The 12633-nt window shown below is 38.0% G+C and overlaps 1 protein-coding gene across 1 annotated transcript in view; it reads left to right on the top strand.

Annotated features, from left to right (window-relative positions):
• Positions 1-12633, top strand: part of LOC107088661 (lipoma-preferred partner homolog) — a 98528-nt gene that overhangs the window by 77463 nt on the left and 8432 nt on the right. The window lies entirely within an intron of this gene.

Here is a 12633-nt window from a genome sequence, read left to right as displayed (position 1 = left end):
CTAAATTTATCGTTAATCATTTTAGCGCATTTTCCTACAGCTGTCAGAACACATGAAAACTGTGTTAAATTGGTATATTTCATGATGACATCACTTAACAAATTTAAACGCTTCAAGTGAACAGCTATTAGCTAGCAGATACTTTACTGAATACTAGCCGTAACAGGGAAGAAAACGGTACTACCTAAGGAGGCGGGATTTCCTGAAAGGTAGCCAATCAGAGAGTGGGTATAGGGTTGTGCTTTTTTCTTTAAAACTGGAGAGGGCGGGTCTTTTCACAAATTTGCAGAAATCCTCCACTATACCTTTAAGTAATGCCCTATTACCATTCAGGTCTTTATCTGCGGATGAAGGGAATTTGCTGCAGTCTAGTGGCATGTCTGCCCCTTTGCTGCCCCCGACTGGTCGGTCAGAGAAATGCAAAGTTGTTCTCCTTAAGATACTATGTGGGTTGACCCAAAATCTATAACTTAGCCTGCATTTGAATGGTTACGAAGAGCATCTCCTATATCAGTATATGTCTTTGCATATGCTATACCTTAGGTTAATGATTAAAAAGTTGTTTTTATGTATTATAACACTATCAAATTAGCCTCATTCTTAAATTTAGCAATGCAAAATAGAAATATAGAGGGTCTCTTTATCGTTTCCAGATTTAATCATGTTTACTGGAGATTTATCTGTGGAGGAGAGCAGTGATACACTATAACGCATATTGGAAATTCACGCTCTGCCCAATCTGACTACCTTCAAGTTTCACCCTTAGTCATGTTTACATCTTTCACACAGCCTGTCATTGTGCTTTCAATATTTAGAATAATAGTGTTAAGTAATAGTATTAAAAGCGCTTCTAGTTTTTGAACATTTTGTTTAAATCCTCTTCCAATTCCTTCCTTTTTATTGTTTTAAACATAATTCAGTTCATATGTTATGAAGAAACTGTGCAAAAAGTTATAAAACATTTTTAATTTTTTCAGTAGCTCCTCTGGAAATGTCACTTCGTGCAATCGGCATCTACCCTGTGCTGATAGGATCACTTGAAAAAACCCAAAACCCACTCCTGTAATTACTGACTAATACGTAACTCTCAGTACAGTTTCATAATGTCTGGTTTATCAAGGGCGCTAAGAAATTGGGGGCTAATCAAAAGGAAAGTTAAACATCCGTGGAGTGTTTTTTTTTAGTTTGAGGGGGAAAAGGTAAACTTTAACAGTAAGTTTAAACAAAATATGTTAATTGTTTGCTAAGAGCGGTTCAAACATGTGCATAAGCTGTTTTTATTCCTCCCTGCTTGAGTGGCCAGGGGCAAACTGACTACCGGTTGTTATGTCAGAGTCCCTCATGGGTGTCACCAGGAGAATTTACAGGAAATCCACCATTGAGTGGATCAGTCTCCCCAAAGATACCACAGGCTCATGCGCTCAGCTCAGACAAAGCAAGCTTTTTCTCTAAGTAGAGCAAAGAACACTGTAACTCAACTTTCATGTATTGTTTCTGCAGTTTGGGTAAAACTGAGCGTAAATCTTAAATTGTGTTTTTTTTTTTCCTCTTCTGCGTTATGATTTTAAAAAAAAAATATTTTGCTTTTGGTCTGTAGCCTTTTGTTTTGAAGTTTGATATTTCTAGAATAAAATATTTCACTCTTCAGCTTCGGTTCTTGTTAATTTTTCCCACTTTTTCCCTCACATCCTGCATCAGCGTCTTTATTGCCCTTAAAGGTTACTTCAGATGCTTTTTTTTTTTTTTTAAAGTGAGCAAATAATTGTGAAATCTGGTAAAACCTTGAAAGACTTTGAGTTTTCACCACTGCTGTGGATTTTTGAACTGCCTTGGTTCTGAGGGGAGCCCACCTTTCTAGCTCAAAAAGGAGCAGATCTACCAACCCTAACGGCCCAGACACACCGCTTGGGTCTGGCCTTTCATGACAGTGATATAGGATGCAGGATTTTCAATGTGCACTTCGGTCTTTGTTTTTTTTATTTAGTATTGGTAGAGTATGTGCCAGAAATCCATACTGCCCTGCATAAACAAGCTTAGCAGTAAATGCAAAGCTGCACGTTTCAACATGCTCGCCAGACATCAAGATTTATGTCCAGACTTTATCTCCATCTTTTAATTTTTCTCACCGTCTTTCTCTTTCTGTCAGATTTCCTGTCAAATTGCAAGCCAAGGTTCGTCTGGATGGTGCTTTATTTTTACCTATGTGCAACCTCCATCACAGCTATGGAAGCAAAGTGAATAGGAATTAGCTTAGTCTTACAGTAGGAGGTAACTTCTCTCTGGTCACTTTATCAGTAGAGTGCTTTAACAGCAGCTGTCTCATAAAGTTAGAGTTAAAACTGCTGTAGGGATTTAAAAAAAGAGATGCAAAGTGTGTAGTCCTGATTTCTATAGTGGTCATCATTTCTGTGCATGCCTGCAGACTGTCCTTTCATCACCTCCTTCCATTGAAATGAAGATCTTCATTGTAAACATGGCAGATAAGACCATTAGATTGACCAAACCCTCACATGGGGACAGACCCTGGTGAAAATACAGCTGTACTTTTAAAAGTGATGATCGATAAAATATCAGCTTTCTCACAAAGACTAGACTTATTATTGTAGACCAGAAAGTAGGATATGGACTGAACTCAGCTCTGTTTCAGCCCAGTTATGATGCAGCATTTTAAAGCCAGGAAATCTTCCTCACTGCAACTTTGGCATCATTTTTCTTTGGTATTAAACTTTCACGATTGCTTCTAATTATTTAATTTAAATACAGACGTATTAAGCAACACTGAGAAAGATAATGGGGTTGAATTCAGTGCATTCGGTGCATTTTTTAAATAATTACAGAAAGCAGAGAGGAATGAGAGAAAGAAACTAGAAAGTTTCTTAAAATTAAAGATCAACTTGGATATGTCCTCCTCTTATAATGGAGCAGGAAACCTGAAATACCCAGGGGAAAAGCTGAAGCAGAGAATACCTGCTTCTGCTGTAGAGGATTCCCGTCATGGCATAGACTGAGAGGTGTCATGTTCTGAAACTAGCTGAGTGCGCGCAGCAGCGGCTGTTTGCAGTGACATTTGACTGGCTTCATTTACTCTCTCTCAGACTTGTTTAGAAGAAAAGACAACAAAGCCTTCCTTCCCACCTTTGATGAATATCTCTTTGACTCATTAGAAAACCTCACCGACCGCACATTTCAGTGAATGTGAAGGCAATTTATTGTTTGGGACCTCAGATAAGAACGCCTGTAGCTTTGAACCCTTCTCTCAATATTAGTCTCTCAACTTTTATGTGACAAAGATAATCTGTTGTTTCTGATCTCAGTTTCTCTTCCTGCGGTGGTTCAATGAGAAGCAAATTTTTCTGACTTTGACATTTGAAACACATTTAACTCCAAAGACTTCTCATCCCTCTTTAGTATCTCTAAACCATCAGAGTCTTAAATCATTCTTCTATACATATCATACTAATTTAGACCTGGGTTCAGCTGTGCTTCTTCAGCGGAAGATGGAACGAAACTAGTCCATAATTATGTCAAAACGATGTGCTCTCCACCTCTGCCACAGCTCGTTTGGGTTCAGGATGCGGGGATAAAACATGTGGACGGACACCAAGTGCTTAAATGAGTTTATCCGGGTTGCGTTGAAGGGGCTGCACCTTTCTGGTTCCTCAATGGGATAATTCAGGATCAGTTTAATTCAGCTTGTGTTGTAGCAGTCTGCCTTGCCAAGTATACTGTTCATCAGGGTTCCCGCGGGTCCTTAAAAGTCTTAAAAGGCATTGAATTCTTCAAAATAAAACTAAGGCCTTAATTGGTATTAAAATGTCTTAAATCAGCCTTTCGTATGTCTTATTTTTTAAAACATCATAAATAGGATTATTTTTATTACAATTTATTTTTGTAATCTAAATAAAATGTTAAAATTGACAATTTTGCTCGCAATTATTGGTTCCGTCCTGATAGTGGAACCAATAAAAGCGTTGTTGCGGCCGGGACATTTGGGAGATGCGCCATTAACTTTGTGTCTGGAAAATATGAGCAAGTGTAAATGTAACCTAAATTGGCTCCAGCCAAGAGTTTTCTCCATGGCTAAAACCAGGGAACATACAGGAGGCACAGTGGATTTTAGGCAAGAAGTCATTCAAGCTCGGAACGATGGGAATTAAGGCAGTGGAGTCACATGCGAAGCATGCGAAACACGAAACACAAATCGTCAAAATCGACTTACAGATAAACAGGCAGTATTTCTCAGTTTAGTTCCACCCTTGTCTCTGCAACGCCTCCGCTTATCACCAAATCAAACATACTAAGAAAACGATACTAAGAAAAATAGCTGCAAAAAAGACTTAGCACTGGTTATGTTGTGGCTTTAAAACTGATTTGTTTTGTTCCCTGCTAAAACAAAGTTTGTGAATTCAGTTAAATAATTGTTCAAATGTCATTTGTGTGTTTTTAGCTTTCTTCCTGTATGGGAAGCTTTTCAAAATTTGAAACATTAGTGCAGTGGTTTATGTTAAAATAAACCTTTGGGTTAAGTTGTCGCAAGCAGGTTTTTCTTGTGTTTCTTGTGAATTTGGTCTTAAATTTCTATTTCAAGTGGCATTAAAAAGTCTTTAAAAGTCTTGAATTTAACTTGCCTTATTCTGTAGGAACCCTGGTTCATTTTCTGTTTGACTTTGTAAAGCAGCTAAAAAATTTTAAGCTGGACTTACACTGTACGATTTTTTTTGCCCCTTTAAGGCCGATTTTCTGCGTCGTGCGTCATGCAGTATACAGGGGGTAACGAATGGCGATCAGCCTCTCACGACCACCTCCCGATTAGGAATTGTAACGTCGGGAGAAAATCGAACATGTTTGAAATTCAGTCGGCCGTCGTAAGGTCGCATCAGAGCGACGGCGTGAGAACCTACATTGTGAGCTGTGAACTTTTAAAACCTGTGGTTTCGTCACACAGTTTGAGCTGTAGCTGCTTGCAACAATGTAAATATCGCACAGTGTATGCCCGGTTTTAGGAGGCCCGTATGGCGATGGGGGGTTAGGGGGTCATTTTGTCAGACTCTTATTTAAAAAAAAGAATAAGAAAATTAAAAACAATCTGGACGTTGTTTCCAAGTTGGAAGACGTTTGGCTTCCCATCCAAGATGCCTTTTTCATTCAAAGCTTTTTCGATTCAAAATTAAAGGAGTTCGAGGTTTCAACAAACCTCAAACTCAAAGAAAACAAAGTCCAGTGGATTGTTTTTAATTTTCTTCTTTTGGGAAGACAGGAACAGCAATTTTATGTTAACAGACTGTTTGTTCTGTTTGCGCTTGATCGAGAACGCTTGGCTGGCAGGGCACAGCAGAAACCTCCATCAATCTTACATGTTTTTTTATTTGAGCGTAAAAGATTTTGTTTGGAATTAGGACTCTTCACTGCTCCATCATCTCCTCCTTTCTTTTATTATGCGGAATATTCGATTGATGTTGTATTGAGCCAAAATGCTGGGTCTTATTGGGTAGAAAAAACCCCAAAAAACTCTGATCATCAATTTAAAGTTTAGCGTTTGCTACCTCGTGTAAAAAAAGCAGGTAGATATCTTCAAAAAAAGAGAATTCCCACAGCCGTTGAGTTGATTGAAAGCTGCCCTAACAGCCTAATTATAATTTCATTTCGACAACTGAAGACCCAATGGCTCATTATACTGAAAATATGCATCTTTTGGGTGCTTGCTGGGAGAAAAAAAAAGAGAAAATATTGAAATAAAAACATTCAGAATCGTAAAAATGTTTAACATTTTATAAGTTATATGGTTTCATATCAGCTTTTCTTATTAAGAACGGTTTTTACGTTCCACTCTCAGTTTCACAAAGGAAAATCAAAGGAGAAGTGCATTCATGATTGGTTTTCTTTAAAAGCAAAAGTTTAACATTTAATCCAAAGGCTGTAAAGTTTGTTAAAAGCGGATATCTTCCTGTAGGGTCTGCTACTTCTGGCTGTTAGCTTTAGCCTCTGGGATTTCTATCAAATCAAAATGTAAAGAGAACCTTCCTTTAACTTTTATGAGTTCCCCTCTTCTACTATAGTTTGGTAATGTGTTTTTTTTTGCTGACCTTGGAAGTATGAGCTGCAGACGTGCATAGTTTGTAGGGGACAGGCAGTGATATGTATATGAACCCAGTGACCCTGGAGGTGCTGAAGACCCCACATAGGGTTGAATTCCAGAGACTCTCCACCCGCCGGTTAGAGCCGAGGATTCCTCCTGGATAAGATGTCTTTGCAGACCTAAAAACAAATCCAGTTGCTTCCTTCTCAGGAATCTTTAGACTTTAAGTTCAGCTCCACATGTGGACTAACACCCCCCTCCTCCTCCAGTTTTTTTTATTTTACTCTGTGGCTCCCCTCGCCACCATGCAGAGGCTGACAGACGGCGGCGACTCCAGCTTTCAGCCGTAAATCAAGCTCAGGTTTTTGGAGATAATTTCCACCGTGTGCAGCCAAAAACACCCTCTCCCTGTATTTTAGGTTTCTTCGGCTCACAGCCTCTTACTTTCTGTGTAACGTTGGACTCTCTGTGTGAGAAGGCTCTACATGTTATGCACCCGGCTCTGTCCTAAGTCCTCTCGAGCCAGATGGCTGTCGCTAAAACACACACGCATACATCTCCCTGATAATATTCTACATATGTAAATCTGCTAACATATGCTTAACCTTCAATGTATAATCTTCCTCTCCAACAGATAAAAATAATCCCCAAACTACTTAGAAATATGTAAAAAAAGACTTTTATGTGGCCTATGAGCTTTGCTTCTCAGTCTTTCACTGTAATCTGACAACCAGAGCTTTTCTTTTAGTCTAACAGGAACATTTAAGACATTTTATTCAAGTAGGAAACATACTTACCTGCTGTTGGTCATATTTGGTAACGGAAATCATCATAAAAATAATTAATATGAAAAACAACATCTAATATTAGTGCCAGCATCACAGCTGGACCCATCGCTCTGCTCTTATCATCTGCTTAACAACACCGGTTGGCCCCATAACCAATTACACCTCTTACGGCCCCTCCAATAGCGTTAATCACTGATTAGGATTCCTGGTTCACAAAGCAGCTACTTAAAAGTAATTGCTCAATAAAGGGAGGGGAAGTTGTCGTATTAAGGAGGTGTTCCTGCTGCTTCTCTCATTAGCGCTCACTTGGAGCTTTCATCTCCCAATTGTCACAAATGGAGTCGGTTTCATTCACAGCACAGGAGCCGCTCTCCGCCAGCCTGCTGCACGCCGCTCTAAAAGCACCACAGCATTAGCGCGGGCGCTAACCCGCAGCACCGGGGGGGAGCCTGCCCGCTCCCAGCTCTGTTGGGTTTTTGATTTATTACAAGTAGGAATATTGGGTGACGTAAAAGATCAGATTTTTTTATTTTCCGGGTGGTGCTGGCTCGGGTATGGAAGTGTTTATTTTTGGTAAAAACACAGCAGCTGATGTCTGCGGTGGGAAATAAAAGGCTCTTGCGATTCTTGAAAGAAGGTTAGCTGATTGAGTTTTGTAACATTAACCTTTTCGATCGTTTAGAGGGAAAAAACATTGCAGATGTGTGGCGTTTTCAGCAGACAGGAGGAACAAAAAAAAAGATCTCTTTTTGTATTGATGAGGCAAAAGGCAGCTCAGGAATTTCCTCCTGGAAAAGAGAAGAAGTAAAACACAGAGGAAAAAAAGATGACGTGTAGTCAGAGGAATTTCTCTTCAAACTGAGAATATTGGTCTGACTTTATTCCCACTTCTTTTCAGTATCTAAAACCATCAACATGCATAAGCAGAACAAAAACTTGGTTTAATGTTTTGACCAATTTATGGAGTTTATCTTGCAGTATTCTCTCTGTCTATGTTGAGACCCACATTTCTTTAACCAGAACAGTAAATAGGATCCTTCCTGCCCAACAGTCAACAAGTGATACACAAAGCACCACCAGTGTGCAACACAACACAATTCAAATTATTTATAATGCGCCAAATTATAACACATGCTATTCAGTATGATGAAATCAGACTGATTGGTTAAAAAGAAAGAGTGGAGGGAAAACTCCCCTTTAACAGCAAGAAACCTCCAGCAGTCTGAGAAGATGAGGGATACAATAAAAAAGAACAGACTCCTCTAAACCTGGGTCTAGTAGTAGTCCAGGAAATCACTCAGGTATAAAAAAATATTTAGTAAAAAGGATACTCAAATAAAGAGTAATTGATGGATCTTAAATGATTTATTGTGCAAGAATGATGCATTCAGACAGACTTTAAGAGCGAGTTCTGGTGATTTAAAGACTAAAATACATAAAAACTACTTGCATACTAATTGCTTTTCCAAGTACATTTTAATTATTTATTTTTTACAAAAATTATCAAGTCAAAACTTGCAGCGAGAATTGTACAGTTGTGCTTTAAAACTGCCCAACATTAAAGACACAAAAAATTAGCTGTTAGTAACTAAAATTGACAAATGTAATAATAAACATTGCAAAAACTGGAAATCATGACATTTATATTGAATGTATGTATACATACATATGTATATATTAATAAATAAAACAAGTAAATAAGCCTGTTGAAGCTCCTGAACTAAAATGTTGTAAAGCAACACTTTGAGGTCGTGTGTTTTCTTTAATGTTGAGCAAATGTTCAGTCTTCTGCACCTGTTGACAGGTATGTTGGTTCACTGTTCATGAGTAGTGTTGCACCGATACCAGTATTGGGCGAGGCCCCGATTCAGCACCAACAAATAGGGCACCGATACTATTTTGAGAGCCAAACGTTTATTCGACTATTGTCTCCCATTCCAGGTAGGAAATAAAAAGTTCTACTGGGTTCACTGTATTAGTCTTTTTCCTGCTTCACAAAGGTAGGCAGCAGCTTGACAAAGCCATGATGGCAATTATTTTACATCCAAGTAGTATGCAGTTCTTCATAAATACACACACATCAATTTCAAACAGATGCTATCGGTATTGGCCGATACTGCACAGCCAGGTATTGAGTATCGGTATCCGGGCCAAAAAATGGCATCCGCGCAACACTATCCATGAGCAAGGTTCAGTTTGTTTAAAAAAAATATTTTTAAAATAATCAATACTTTGTTTTACTAAATTATGATTTAGAATTTTTCTATCATTACGTTTTCAGTTTTTGTGTTGTTTGAATTACGAGTGTGAATTTAGTGTTTTCCTTAATGGAAGGGTGTGTAAACTTTCAAGCATGTTAGGATAGAGTAGAGAACTTCCTCTGATAATATTTACTGTTTACTGGATTTTCCTGATCTCTCAGTGGACAGAGTTTTCAGAAAATGTACTCAAGTAGGAGTAGTATTACTTAACAAAAATAACACTAAAACAGAAGTAATGTACAGTAAATCTACTTCCGCTAAATCTTTTTAATGTATCTATTTGCTCCCCACTTGTGCGTGCTAGTGACTGGCTCTGCTAAAGCATTTTATTATTTTTTTTATTATCCTATACTAATTTAAACATTATATATTCTATTAAAAGATTTTTATTTGGTGCACAGACTTAGAGAGAAACTTAAAAAAAAAAAAAAAACTATTTCCCTTTTCTGGAAAAAGAGTAAGTTCAGCTTTTAAATGATGAATGGAGTCCCCTCTTTAGAGCAGAGGTCTTCAACATGGGGTCGTGACCCCCTAGTGGGTCATGACAGTACTGCCGGGGGCTGCGAATTTCTGATTTACTTTTTTCTTTTGTAAATCAAACATCTGCAATAACACTTAAGAAACAAATGTTTATATGTTTCCTTTACTTACTAAAAGTTTGCTTTAAATGTACAGTGTGTAACAATTATAGGGATTTACTGACATAAATGTAATATATTATCTATATGTATGTTATTTATTATCATCTATGAACTGAAAGTCTCAATTTTTCTTAACTTTGCCTTAGAAATTGCTATTTATAATGACATAGGAGTGGGTTCCCTTTTGTGGAGGCAGACATCTTTGTTCTACGGCATTGCAGAGCTGACAAACTAGTGAATATAAAGATCATATAAAAGATCTTATAAAATTATCTATAAAATTATCTATATTAACTAGACTTACACCTTCCACGACCAACAACAACCTGGGTATTATAAAGAAGGCAGATTTAAATAGCCAGTTGTTGCGTTTTTTTGTTGTTTTTTTCTGAGCACACTCCCATCTTTCTCCCGTGCTCAGTCCATGTTTGCTTTGGTCAGAATGCCCAAAAAAGGGGTCCAATCACCCGGACATCAGAGGTAAGGGGAGCTCCAGCAGCAGCAGCAGCAGGGAATCGGTGTGAGAACCTCGGCTGAGAAAAGAGCTCTATGTCCTAGGGTTGTCACGATACTAAACTTTTCAACTCGATACCGATACTAAGGAAAATATTCGATACTCGATACCATTTTCGATACCACAAGGATAAAAACAAAGACTCCAAAATTCTTCAGAAATATTTTCATTAATAAATAAAATACAATAAATAAATACAATAAAGGTTGTATGCTGTGCACAATATTAAGCAAGCTTGATAAAAAACTTATAAAATTAAAATTAAGTGTTCCTTCCTTGTCTATGCTTTGCACACATATCAAACCGGTTAAGAAACAAAAATAATTCTCAGCAGCTGCACCTCTTACAAAAACAGTCTGAAACTGAAAAGTGCACAGAATTATTTAATCATAAGTGCATTTTCCTCTATTCTGCACTTTAGATAATTGACTGCTTAGGCGCCACTGGTGGTGGCACTGTATCAATACTTTTAAAAACGAGTATTGTATCCGGATACAACATTTCAGTATCGATACTTTTTTGAGTATCGATACTTTTGACAACCCTACTATGTCCTGAGCCAGCCAGCCAGCTATGCTGCCCTCTGTGGCTCAGGAACCACATCAGAAGGAACGGCAGCTTGCCGCTGCTAGCTTAGGAAGATTGCTGCAGTCTGATTATTAGATGTTGTGGAAAATTACACATTATAGCTTAAAGACTTTATGGTTTCAATTGTTTTATTATTTTCAGATGGAAACTGGTTCTTAATCTTTATATTCAGCCAAAGCATGATTAACATATGGTGGTGGCAGCATCATGCTGCGGAGACGCTTTCCCTCAGTAGTGACAGAATCGTCTCAAGAGTTTATGGTAGGATGGACGGAGTTAAAGACAGGACAACCTGCTGCAGAGGCACTAAGCTCCAGTCCTGTTTCAATACATTAAAAGCAAATGGCTGACTTACCTCCTCACTATGCAGTTATATTCTACAGAGTCAATCTAGTGGGCTTATTGGTTGATCACTTTCTGAAAAAGCAGAGATGCATGTCAGAGTTAAACTAACAGGCCCCCAAGACGTGTGTTAGACCTGTGGGAAGAGGCTCCAAAGATCTAGGCCTTCCAGTTCCATTTCCCTTCAAGTTTAAAGGAAAACAGCCCTAAATACAGAGCAGCAATAACATGGAGGGGTTCAGATTACAGCTTTCATCTGTTATTAGTCAAAAGTTTAATAATAAAATCAAATAGTATTTAGATTTGGAACAACAGATCAAATCCCCAAACTGTCAGTCTGTAGATAGGGTAGACAATGCTTAAAGAGAAGTACCTGTAAAGACTCGTATCAACAACTGCAGGGAAAGGTAGTTCTGGAATATACTGTCTCATAAATGCAAATGCATCGAACATGTTGGAAAAGCATGTATCCCTTTCACATCTCTTCACAGTATGGACTACTTTCTGTTGGTCAATCTCATAAACCCCGGATCAAATACAGAGATGTCTTTGGGATGCTGTGAGAGAAGTAGCTTTCCAGGGCACTGTTTGCAGAGAGGATGTATGAAAAGGACTTGGATGTGTTTCAAACAGGCAGCTATTCTCTGGTTGGTGTTTAGCAGAGCTTTACAAAAAAGAGGAAAAAAAATAATGTAACATTGGGAAAATTTTGTTTTCTACTTTATGAAGTGGGCTTGAAATATTTATAAGGTAACTTGAAAGACTCTATTCGGAGAACCTGAATTATACAGGGCCCATTAGGGATACATTTTAAGGTGTGTATCAGCTTAGATAATTAAGTCATAACAAAGGCTGAAAATCTCACTTTTATTGTTTTCATTTAAAAATAGCAAAACAATTAAATTTTTTGCAAAAAGGTAATTAATCTTTGCCCAACGCTTCGTGCTAATTGTCAATAAGACATTTAAATTATTCTAGCATAAGTGAGCATGTTTTCTTGTGACTGTGAACCATCTTTTAAATCCACATTATAGAACAATAAGCCTTCTGCTATCGCCTCTCTGACCAGCTTTAGAGAAAAGTTTTAGTTTTTCAGCTGACTTTCTTCCTGACGTTGTCATGTGTTTGGCTTATCTATCCTGACATAATGCAGTATTTAAAGTTGTATCTTACTCTGAGCTTGAGGGGGAGGCACACTGAAAGATTAATTTTGAAACAAAGTTTTATTGAGATTTTAATACAAACAGATTAAGGGTCGATGTAACAACAGCTTCAGTTATCTGAACGGTCAGATGGTTTTCATCCAAAGCAGAAAGCATATTTTAACCATGGGCAAATTTACTAGGGATGCACGATATAATTGGCCCCCTATCGGTACCGGCCTTAAAACTGAATATTGGACATCGGCCACCCCACCGATATT

Source organism: Cyprinodon variegatus, unplaced genomic scaffold, assembly GCF_000732505.1.
Source record: "Cyprinodon variegatus isolate N-32 unplaced genomic scaffold, C_variegatus-1.0 Scaffold226, whole genome shotgun sequence".
In the NCBI taxonomy this organism is placed as follows: Eukaryota; Metazoa; Chordata; class Actinopteri; order Cyprinodontiformes; family Cyprinodontidae; genus Cyprinodon; species Cyprinodon variegatus.
Note: the sequence above shows the minus strand (reverse complement) of the source record. Positions and strands in the feature narration are given on the sequence as shown.